Source organism: Lolium rigidum, chromosome 7, assembly GCF_022539505.1.
Source record: "Lolium rigidum isolate FL_2022 chromosome 7, APGP_CSIRO_Lrig_0.1, whole genome shotgun sequence".
NCBI classification, from domain to species: Eukaryota; Viridiplantae; Streptophyta; class Magnoliopsida; order Poales; family Poaceae; genus Lolium; species Lolium rigidum.
In genome coordinates this window covers 344,517,528-344,529,533 of record NC_061514.1, presented here as the reverse complement: position 1 = coordinate 344,529,533, position 12,006 = coordinate 344,517,528, and positions in this window count along the sequence as shown.

Below are 12,006 nucleotides of genomic sequence, written 5' to 3'. Positions count from 1 at the left end.
TCGCACGGGATATTTTACAGCTACGACACCGGGCCGGAAACTCTCCCGCCACGATGCCGCGCGGGAATTTCTCCCATCGTGACACCGCGCGGGAGGTTTCCCGCCTCGCTGACGGTCTATATTATCCCTCCTCCATCGCCTCATTGGTGCAAAAACCCTAGAAAAATAGCACAATGTTCGATTCGTGGGACGAGGCGGTGCTAGAGGCGGCCATAGAAGTCGTGGAGGCGGACCCACAGCTTGCAGAGTACGAGGCGTGGGAGGAGGTGGCGCTAGTGGCGACCGTAGATGCCTATGTCGCGGACGAGCGGCAGGGCCATGAGGCGGAGCGGCGGGAGCGCGAGGAGGCGTGGCGGCGGCGGGAGACGCGGTGGGAGGCGGAGCGGTAGGGCCAGGAGGCGGAGCGGCGGCATCGGGAGGAGGCGGAGCGGCTCGAGCGCGAGGAGGTGGAGCGGCTGGAGTTCTGGGAGGCGCGGCGGCGGCGAGAGGCGCACCAGCAGCAGGGGTGGGAGGAGCTTGCGCTGCGGCGGTTGCAGCGGGAGGAGACGCAGCGTCTGGATGAAGTCTACGAGCGGCGGCGTTTGGCGGAGATGCAGCTCCGGCAACAGAGGCAGGAGTTGGATCACCATCGGTGGTGGGAGGAGCTGGAGCAGCTGCTGCGTCAGGAGGCGGAGGACGCGGATAGAGCCACGTACTTGACGTTCATGGCGGAGAGATCAGCGGGGGATCGATGATGGAGGAGCATCAGAGAGAGCAGGGAGAGAGCACCGGAGAGAGCAGCTGGCGATCGTCCACCTCCATAGAGCCGGGTGGCCAGTAGGTAGTAGGCTAGAGATGAAGCAGGTTTCACATGTCATCCGGGGTCGAGGAGTGAATAATGTTTTACTCAGATTTGTCCAAAAATATTATTCATTCCTTGATCCTGAATGACATTAAAATGAAACTACAAGCATAAATATGTAGTTTATGTTAAAAAAACATCTATCAGGGCCGCCGGTGTGGGAACAACTCCCCTAAGTAGAGGATGCAGTACCGGCGTCCCCAATACGGAAGTGTCGGTGCCTCTGCTGGCGACTATTTGGGGGCGCTGGTGGAGATGCTGCGAGGCCCGGTGGTAGGATGGTGACGCTGGCATAGTGGCTCACTGGTACGGGCCGTTTCCCTCTTGCCTAACGTGATGCGTATGGTTTTCCTTCCGCTCAGCATGCCTGAGTATGTGTCGTTGGAGAGTCTCGACGCGCCTGGTTCGTGCGCGGCGCGGGTAACCCACCCCAAAATATCACTCGAGTACCTAAAATTATGACTTGAGTGACTAAAATGTGCTCATCCTACAATTTCAGCCACATATGGCGCATATATCTCTTCATAGGTCATATTTTGCCATGATAGCTCGTATATATCGGATAGTTTTATCATGATAACTTGTAAGATTCATATGCCTACTTTCCATGATATATCATGTGTTGTGATAGTTTTCTCTGACACGCTCTTTAAAAAAATGTTTTAATTGTTTTGTCTGACTGCAGTTGATGGATTCAAAAGTAATTGTAGCTTCCAAATTAATCCGTGACAAACTGGAAGGTTTTATATTTTCAGTAAGCTGGGATTCAATAAGGCAGTCGGACCAATATATGTTGTGGCAACTGAGAATGTAACTTTTTCATGGAAAGTGTCTTGGGCAAAATAACTATATAGGGAGTATTACATAAACACATCTGTTTCATGATGTTCAGAGTCTCATCCAAATTCAAGGACAAACACTTTAGTGATTAACACTGCCAAGATCAAATGTAACATTTCTTTTGCAGAGCACCATGGTTACTGAACAACACGAAGGAAAATAAGACATGCATTACAGTTGAGTAGCCTAGAGTTATAAAGCATTGTGAATACTGGGATATTAATTGTCTGCGGCCAATTTAGGAATATGGATTGGGATTTTTCGCTCATCTTGGTTGCGACAAGCCAAGCGCAACGGCTCTTGCCACAAGATCACTTGTTTCCATGACTAACTGAAGCTTCTTTGGTGGATCTTTTCCTCTATCAACGACAAAGTTTCTCAAGCTCACCAATCAGGTTATCGACATGCTGCTGGAGGGCATTCAGCTCCTTGAGTTTGTTTATGGCATTCAATTCCTTGAGTTTGTTTATGAAGAAAAAATGCCATCTGGACGATGGAGATGCACCAACGGCAGAGTTTGAACTGTTTCCTATGAAATTCCCACAAAATTCCTGCATCAGAGACAATAATTTAGTGTTGAATTCAACTACTTAGGAATTTTTTACTTTTATTATAGGGCTACCTTTTCACGTAGCCATGGCGTGGGACTAGACGTATAACATCTTTGTGTGCCTATGCATATCTACACTAGTGTGTAATACTTGTCTATCCAGATCCAGATTTTCATTAGGTGATGCACACACACATCCAACGTTTTGTCCCTTAGCTATTTTAGTTGTTTTAGAAGTACCGTGTAAATACGGAGATCATTTCATCTATGGGTTTACAATTAAAGTATCCCCATTTAATGGTTTTTTCGTTACGACTTACAAACATCGGCATTGGGGAACCTAAAACTTTCTCCTCTTAAGTATTAACCACCAATAACCTATTTTTAGTCATTTGTAACACATAGTATGTGCTATCAATCTGACATCCGTAACTAAAATAGGCAATTGAATCAATTCATACCCATCTCTATTGCTTAGAAGAATCTTTTAAGGCCATGATAAGATCTTTACTTTCTTATTAAACATTTGACACAACCCTTTGAAAAGACCATCCCTTCGTTAAAATTCCAAGTTCCATCGATGTCAAGGAACTACAATTAAAACACACAGAAACAGCTATGGTAAAACTTAGGGCACTCTTGGATGCATATGTTTTTTTTCTAACATCGAGCGACTATAGAAGGAATTATGTTCAACGAGACAACAGTGAATCTAACAAGAAGTTTTATGATTTGACATTAATTTGGACACCACTCCTTGCCCGACTTACTCATCATATGTAAAAGGAGAGGGATCTTAGAAAATGATCACCTTGGCTTTCGAAAACAGCTCCCATAGGAAAATTCTCTCGAAGACAGGCACCTTGAAACTTTGGATACCATACCTGTATTTCACTTGCAATAGACTATGAGTGTCTAGACCTCACCCCCTCCTCTTATAGGAGGTTCCAAATAAATTTGTTCTTTAATTATTATTTTTTGACACTACCTCGGTTTCATCGACGATATACCTTTTGTAACTACCGACAAAAACATTTACACACGGTTGTGTTGTGTGGTGGTGGTTGTGGTGGTGGTTGGGAAAAGGTGGTGTCATATTGTCGTGTATCCTTCTCCAATATTAGTACACCTGCATTGGTCCTATCAACTTACCTTTTTATAGTAGATAAATACATCGCTCAGTGGTGTCGTCTATCGATGGTGGTAGTGGGCGGGGAGAGAGGGTGCATAATTGTGCCGTGTGTTGGTGGTGGTCGTGGGTTTGGAAATGTGATGCCATATTGTGCGGTGTGCCGATGGTGGTGGTGGGAAGGAGAGGGGTTCCATATGCAGGTGGGTATGACATGTGTCCTAAAACTAAGCGACCATGGCTGAACTTGGCGCACTATCAAATGCATGTTTTATTTTTTCTAACATCGAGCAACTATATAAGGATGTTCAACGAGACAATGATTAATCTAAAAAGAAGATGCATGTTTCAAAATCAATGTGGACACTGCTGCTGGCCGGACTTACTCATATGTAAAAGGAGTGGGATGTTAGAAAATAATCATCTTGGCCTTCTAAAACGAATCTCATAAGAAAATTCTCTTGAAGATGGGAACCTTCGAACTTTGGATACCATACTTGTATGTCACTTGAAATGCACTTTTGTCATTCTTAAATTATTATTTTTTGACTATCACATCTGTAAAAGAAGACATAGTATACCACCTCTATGAATGAAGTTTGTTGTCCATGTAAAAAAAGTCTAGGTTGAGCCGATTGAAATGTCGTCTTTTGGTGCTATAGCGAGAACGGTTTGTTCAGCGTGAGGAGTCAATGATAGGCCTTCCAGTTAGTCAATTGACTTACAAGTTACAATGCTAAGATTCGTTGGATCTAGAGCGTGATCGGTTAGTGTCGGTGTAGTGGCACCGGGGGTACCACGGTCAACCTGCTGTTGGGCCCGTACGGCATCCCGGATACAAGCCTCGAGGGATTTCTCCCTACACGAAGTCTTCTGGCTCCACGAGATGAAGCCCCTTGCAAGGAACCCCTCGCGAGGAAGTCAACACTTGGCCTTTCCAGAAGCGAGGTTGAAGCCTTCGCGAGTTTCCCTCGCGAGGAGTCCGCACCAGGCTCCAGGAAATGTCGGGCAGAGCCCTCTACGAGACATACCACGTGAAGATAATGACAAAGATGGTGACGGAAACCATGATGCACGTCGAGGCTGGAGGCGATCACGCCCTGCGTGAAGAGGCGTGGCCATTGCTCCTTTCGTAAAGGTTCGCCGTGGACGGTGCAATGCGGCAAAGGGTGTCATCATCGGTCCACAACTACTCCCGTGGACCAACACATTAATCAAGGATCAACTACTTGATCTTATAAAAGATCATAATATGGTATTCCTTGCCATAACATATGAACACCTATTCAACTGCAAATCAAGTAACAATAAAATGGAGAAACTATTCTTGACTTATCTCTTCCATGTCTTAAAGTAATCTATGTTCTTACCATGAATCTCATGGTATTCATTCCACTTCATTCTTGGATTCATGACAAGGAGATCAACACTAGTATTGTTCTCTAGTTCCTCTTATTCTATTCTTATATATCCAAATTAATATATATATCAAAACCTAGAGAAGAAAGAGGTATCTATTAGAGAAGCAAAGCAATGCCAACACTTGAGCTAAAGCCCTTGAATATATATGCTCACATTATTCTCTTTAAGAAGAACCGTAGGGTGTTATTCAAGACATTTCCTAAAGAGAGAACCCATTAATGTTAACCATAGATCTTGATGATCACATCATTATCTTTGGAGCATAACCTTAGGGTATTATTTAAGTCATTCCCAAGTGAGAGAAACCAATCATATCAACCTTAGCTATACATATTAAAGAAGCAAGGACAACCCTTGAATTAAAGTATTAATTAGGAGATAAACCATCTCACCTTGGAGTGTTGAGATGATCTAGGATCAAATGGAATAAGACCATATCCATGAGTTGATGAAATGAGGAAGATACTAATCCAACTTAGTTAGACAAGTAGAGCCTTAGTCTAGATATCTAAAGAGATCTTGTGAGTACACCATAAACGCTAGAATAATCCATTCCTATAAGAGAGCTCAGACTAAAGTGTTACATACAAACAAATTTATCAAGCACTTGATCCTGGAGGTGAGAACCATACCTCACTAGCAATACCCTTAGAAGCCAGCCCATGATCACAACAAAGTGGGTGTTGATTATAAAACCCTAAGAGCCTAGAATGGTGTAATGAAAGGAGTATCTTAGAGAGAAGTTAGTGAGTAGTGAGTTGATCATGTCAAATGCATGATCATGCTCTGGAGATATATAAGTACATATTCCAACCTTAACTTGCGAATTAATTGGTGATCATAAGTAGAATCATACACCACATCTATATTCTACTTGTTCCTCAATTAATGAACATAAGAAAACCTTAGTGCCAAACCCTATACTTAATGTGGTGTGAATAACCATTCATCCTTATAACCAAAGGCCACCATGATGAGAACCTTAGCCACTCTAGATATTTCAAAGCTATATTAAAGATAATAGTAGTAGTCAACTTGTAAGAGATAAAACCCATTCTGAAGTCTTTAGCAACCATGTGAGCAAAATATTAGGCAAGTGACCATATTATCATTCATAGGGGAGACTAAACCCTAGACCACCTCTCTATTCCACTTATGTTTCAAATAGTAAAATATAAGCTAAACCCAGATCATACCCACATAGAACCTATGTTCACCTTTCAAATATAAAGTATGTATCACATAGAGATCACAAGTAAAACCCTAAGGCCATGCCCTAAAATCAAGTATATGTGAGATGATTAATTGATTAAACTTAGAGCTACATTCTACATTCCAATCCAAATTGTTGGATAAAATACTCAACCTACCATTCAAACCATGCATATTTAGGCACACCCAACTATTGTTTCCAAACAAATGAAAGTCTCCTGAGAGGAGTAAGATCTACTCTAATCATTCAAATCCAAGACTTAAGAAGGTAATATCAATAGTCCTCGGAATAAACTAAACTTAATTTCCAATACCTTAAAAATATTGGGCACATGAAATAATACCCCTGAAATCATCTTTCAAATAAGACACTACCTAACAAGCTTTACTTCATGAATTATTTAATTGCAAGGTAATATAAAATAATAACATGATCTAATAAACATATTGAATGCAATTTGTAAATATTCACATAATTAAAATCATACAAACATAAGGAAGAGCAATAAAATCCGCAGAAGCCCACCAGCACTGGCCCAAGGAACAGCCCAACGCCAGCCTAGCCTAGAAACCCCATCGTTATCCTTCCAGCGAGGAAGTGGTCATCGTCTTTGTCTTCTCCTTCCTCGTAGGAACAGGAGGACGACACCGCGACGAGGTGAGACACGTCACGTGGTCTCCGCCGCCGTTGTTGACCGCCAACGCACGCAGGAGATAGTATAAAACGCGATGAAGCCCTCTCTCTGACCCCTCTTCGTTCCAATCGCGCGAAATCATGAAACCCTAGTTTGCCAGCATCCACCTCGCCCCGCCGTTCCTCACCACCCCTATCCCCGGCGAGTGTCTCTGCAGCTTCGCCTCGATGCTCTGACCATCCTCGACAAAGGAATTGGTCGCGGGTGCCCCGAATCGACCGCTCCGAGCACTTCTTCTCTGCCCCGGCCACCATCTCCGTCGACCGTGGAGGCTCCGTCCGGCCACCTCTGCCTCGCCTGAGCACTCCTACGCGTTCGTGGTGAGCTTCTGCTCCTCGTGGACCACTCCACACCCTCCCTAGCTCTCTATATCATGCCACCGTCGTGTACCTGCAAGTGCCGCCGCTCGGCCTTGCCGTCAAGCAAGCTCCGGCGACCAATAGTGGGCGGCACCACCTCAGTTAGGTTCCCCATGTCGCGTTGAGTCTCAAGAGCCTCAGCCCGCGCTCGTAGATAGCCCGGAGCCTCGCCACCGTTGCCAATTTCCACACGGCCACCGTGTCTCAGTCACCTCCCCAATTTTGACCTTGGTCAAAGCCACGTGGTAGCCAGCGTGGACACTGGTCCACTAGTCAGTGGCAGTGGGTAGATATGTCCGGGTATAGTTAGTATTTAGTGTTAAATTCAAAATTCAAAAAAATTGCTGTAAATTTGCCAAATTATACAAAATTCATTTCAACTCAGAAAAATATAAATAAGATACCAAAATTCTCATAAAAATAAACTCTATCCAAATAAAATATAATAATAAACTTTTATTTAAAATAAAAATTTAATTGTTTAACCCTTATTGTTTAAGTCTTTTCTTTTATTCTAAATTCAATTAAAATCCAATAATTAGGAAAACTTTCTAAATTAAATAAAAAACATTAAGTGAATAAAGAAAACACCAAAACTAATTTTCTTTTATTATTATATTATTAAATCCTTATTAGAGGGATTTAAACCTAAATAAAATTTATCTTAATTATTAATCTTCTAAAAATAATAAAATGCTAAGTCCATTATTATTTTTATTTCAAAGTTATTAATAACTTCAGTTTTACCACCAAGTTATTACCTTAAGAATTGCATCACAAATAGGAAACCGTAATTCCATATTGAATAAAACTATAACCTTATCATTTCATGTGAGAACGCTAAAACCCTAAATCCTATTAAGAACCTTAACTCTATTATTTTATGTGAACCCCAAATTGCTTCTAAACCTAAACCCTAGGTTATAAAATGTGATCATGTCACTTTATTTTCACTTATAGATCCATAATTAGCAACTAAAGGCATATCCATGTTCACATAAAATATAGAAATCTTGTTACTAATAAATGGATGTTTCATCTATACATACTAATAAAACCTAGATGATCTAGTGGGACCACCTAAGTGTAAACCCTAGTTCCTATTCTCCAAGTCATCATCCTTAACTGTCCATGCTTAGTATCAAACCATTTTGAACCACCCTAACAGCAACCATGTTCAGTATTTTATATGTCACCTATCCTTATTCCAGTAAAACCTACAAGTACTAAAGAATTATGAACTATCCTATTTAGGAACCAACTATTCCTTACTTAGTGGATCCAATAGCATATCCTAGACACCACAAGCCTTAATTGAAATACTTTTTATTGCTTAAGTAATATGTTCTTCAAAAGTTATTCTTTTGAAATAGATGAAGAGTAGTCAACAACCCTCCCTAATAGGACCTATAGACCATAGCTATCTATCACCAACAAGATATAACCAACCATGGTAGCAACCATTTATAATCAATTGCTTAATATGTTGTTGATTAACCCAAACCATGCAACCATTATGATGCGTGTAGTTGACACGTCCGTTGGGAACCCCAAGAGGAAGGTGTGATGCGCACAGCGGCAAGTTTCCCTCAGTTAGAAACCAAGGTTTAATCGAACCAGTAGGAGTCAAGAAGCACGTTGAAGGTTGATGGCGGCGGGATGTAGTGCGGCGCAACACCGGAGATTCCGGCGCCAACGTGGAACCCGCACAACACAACCAAAGTACTTTGCCCCAACGAAACAAGTGAGGTTGTCAATCTCACCGGCTTGCTGTAACAAAGGATTAACCGTATTGTGTGGAAGATGATTGTTTGCGAGAGAAAACAATAAAACAAGTATTGCAGCAGATTTGTATTTCAAGTATTAAAGAATGGACCGGGGTCCACAGCTCACTAGAGGTGTCTCTCCCATAAGATAAAAGCATGTTGGGTGAACAAATTACAGTCGGGCAATTGACAAATAGAGAGGGCATAACAATGCACATACATGACATGATAAGTATAGTGAGATTTAATTGGGCATTACGACAAAGTACATAGACCGCCATCCAACTGCATCTATGCCTAAAAAGTCCACCTTCAGGTTATCATCCGAACCCCTTCCAGTATTAAGTTGCAAAGCAACAGACAATTGCATTAAGTATGGTGCGTAATGTAATCAACAAATACATCCTCGGACATAGCGCCAATGTTTTATCCCTAGTGGCAACAACACAACACAACCTTAGAACTTTCTGTCATCGTCCCGGTGTCAATGCAGGCATGAACCCACTATCGAGCATAAATACTCCCTCTTGGAGTTAAAAGTAAAAACTTGGCCAGAGCCTCTACTAGAAACGGAGAGCATGCAAGATCATAAACAACACATATGTAATAACTTGATAATTAACATGACATGGTATTCTCTATCCATCGGATCCCGACAAACACAACATATAGAATTACGGATAGATGATCTTGATCATGTTAGGCAGCTCACAAGATCCAACAATGAAGCACAATGAGGAGAAGACAACCATCTAGCTACTGCTATGGACCCATAGTCCAGGGGTGAACTACTCACTCATCACTCCGGAGGCGACCATGGCGGTGTAGAGTCCTCCGGGAGATAAATCCCCTCTCCGGCAGGTGCCGGAGGAGATCTCCGTGAATCCCCCGAGATGGGATCGGCGGCGGCGGCGTCTCAGTAAGGTTTTCCGTATCGTGGTTTTTCGCATCAGGGGTTTCGCGACGGAGGCTTTAAGTAGGCGGAAGGGCAGAGTCGGGGGCCAGACGAGGGGGCCACACCATAGGGCGGCGCGGGCCCCCCTAGGCCGCGCCGCCTTGTGGTGTCGCCACCTCGTGGCCCCACTTCGTATGTTCTTCGGTCTTCTGGAAGCTCCGTGGAAAAATAGGCCCCTGGGTCTTCGTTTCGTCCAATTCCGAGAATATTTCGTTACTAGGATTTCGAAACCAAAAACAGACAGAAAACAGAACCGGCACTTCGGCATCTTGTTAATAGGTTAGTTCCGTAAAATGCACGAATATGACATAAAGTGTGCATAAAACATGTAGGTATCATTAATAATATGGCATAGAACATAAGAAATTATCGATACGTCGGAGACGTATCAAGCATCCCCAAGCTTAGTTCCGCTCGTCCCGAGCAGGTAAAACGATAACAAAGATAATTTCTGAAGTGATATGCCATCATAACCTTGATCATACTATTTGTAAACATATGTAGTGAATGCAGCGATCAAAACAATGGTAATGACATGAGTAAACAAGTGAATCATAAAGCAAAGACTTTTCATGAATAGTACTTCAAGACAAGTATTAATAAGTCTTGCATAAGAGTTAACTCATAAAGCAATAAATCAAAGTAAAGGCATTGAAGCAACACAAAGGAAGATTAAGTTTCAGCGGTTTCTTTCAACTTGTAACATGTATATCTCATGGATAATTGTCAACATAGAGTAATATAACAAGTACAATATGCAAATATGTAGGAATCAATGCACAGTTCACACAAGTGTTTGCTTCTTGAGGTGGAGAGAAATAGGTGAACTGACTCAACATAAAAGTAAAGAGAATGGTCCTTCAAAGAGGAAAGCATCGATTGCTATATTTGTGCTAGAGCTTTTATTTTGAAAACATGAAACAATTTTGTCAACGGTAGTAATAAAGCATATGAGTTATGTACATTATATCTTACAAGTTGCAAGTCTCATGCATAGTATACTAATAGTGCCCGCACCTTGTCCTAATTAACTTGGACTACCGGATCTTTGCAATGCACATGTTTTGACCAAGTGTCACAATGGGGTACCTCCATGCCGCCTCGTACAAAGGTCTAAGGAGAAAGCTCGCATTTTGGATTTCTCGCTTTTGATTATTCTCAACTTAGACATCCATACCGGGACAACATGGACAACGGATAATGGACTCCTCTTTAATGCATAAGCATGTGGCAACAATTATTATTCTCATATGAGATTGAGGATATATGTCCAAACTGAAACTTCCACCATGAATCATGGCTTTAGTTAGCGGCCCAAAGTTCTTCTCTAACAATATGCATGCTCCAACCATGAAGGTGGTAGATCTCTCTTGCTTCGGACAAGACGGACATGCATAGCAACTCACATGATATCCAACAAAGAATAGTTGATGGCGTCCCCGAAGCATGGTTATCGCACAACAAGCAACTTAATAAGAGATAAAGTGCATAAGTACATATTCAATACCACAATAGTTTTTAAGCTATTTGTCCCATGAGCTATATATTGCAAAGGTGAATGATGGAATTTTAAAGGTAGCACTCAAGCAATTTACTTTGGAATGGCGGATAAATACCATGTAGTAGGCAGGTATGGTGGACACGAATGGCATAGTGGTTGGCTCAAGTATTTTGGATGCATGAGAAGTATTCCCTCTCGATACAAGGTTTAGGCTAGCAAGGTTATTTGAAACAAACACAAGGATGAACGGTACAGCAAAACTCACATAAAAGACATATGGTAAACATTATAAGACTCCATACCGTCTTCCTTGTTGTTCAAAACTCAATACTAGATGTTATCTAGACTCTAGAGAAACCAAATATGCAAACCAAATTAGCAAGCTCTAAGTATTTCTTCATTAATGGGTGCAAAGTATATGATGCAAGAGCTTAAGCATGAGCACAACAATTGCCAAGTATCAAATTATCCAAGACATTTTAGAGTTACTACATGTAGCATTTTCCAATTCCAACCATATAACAATTTAACGAAGAAGAAACTTCGCCATGAATACTATGAGTAGAGCCTAAGGACATATTTGTCCATATGCTACAACGGAGCGTGTCTCTCTCCCATAAAGTGAATGCTAGGATCCATTTTATTCAAACAAAACAAAAAACAAAAACAAACGGACGCTCCAAGCAAAGTGCATAAGATGTGACGGAATAAAAATATAGTTTCGGGGGAGGAACTC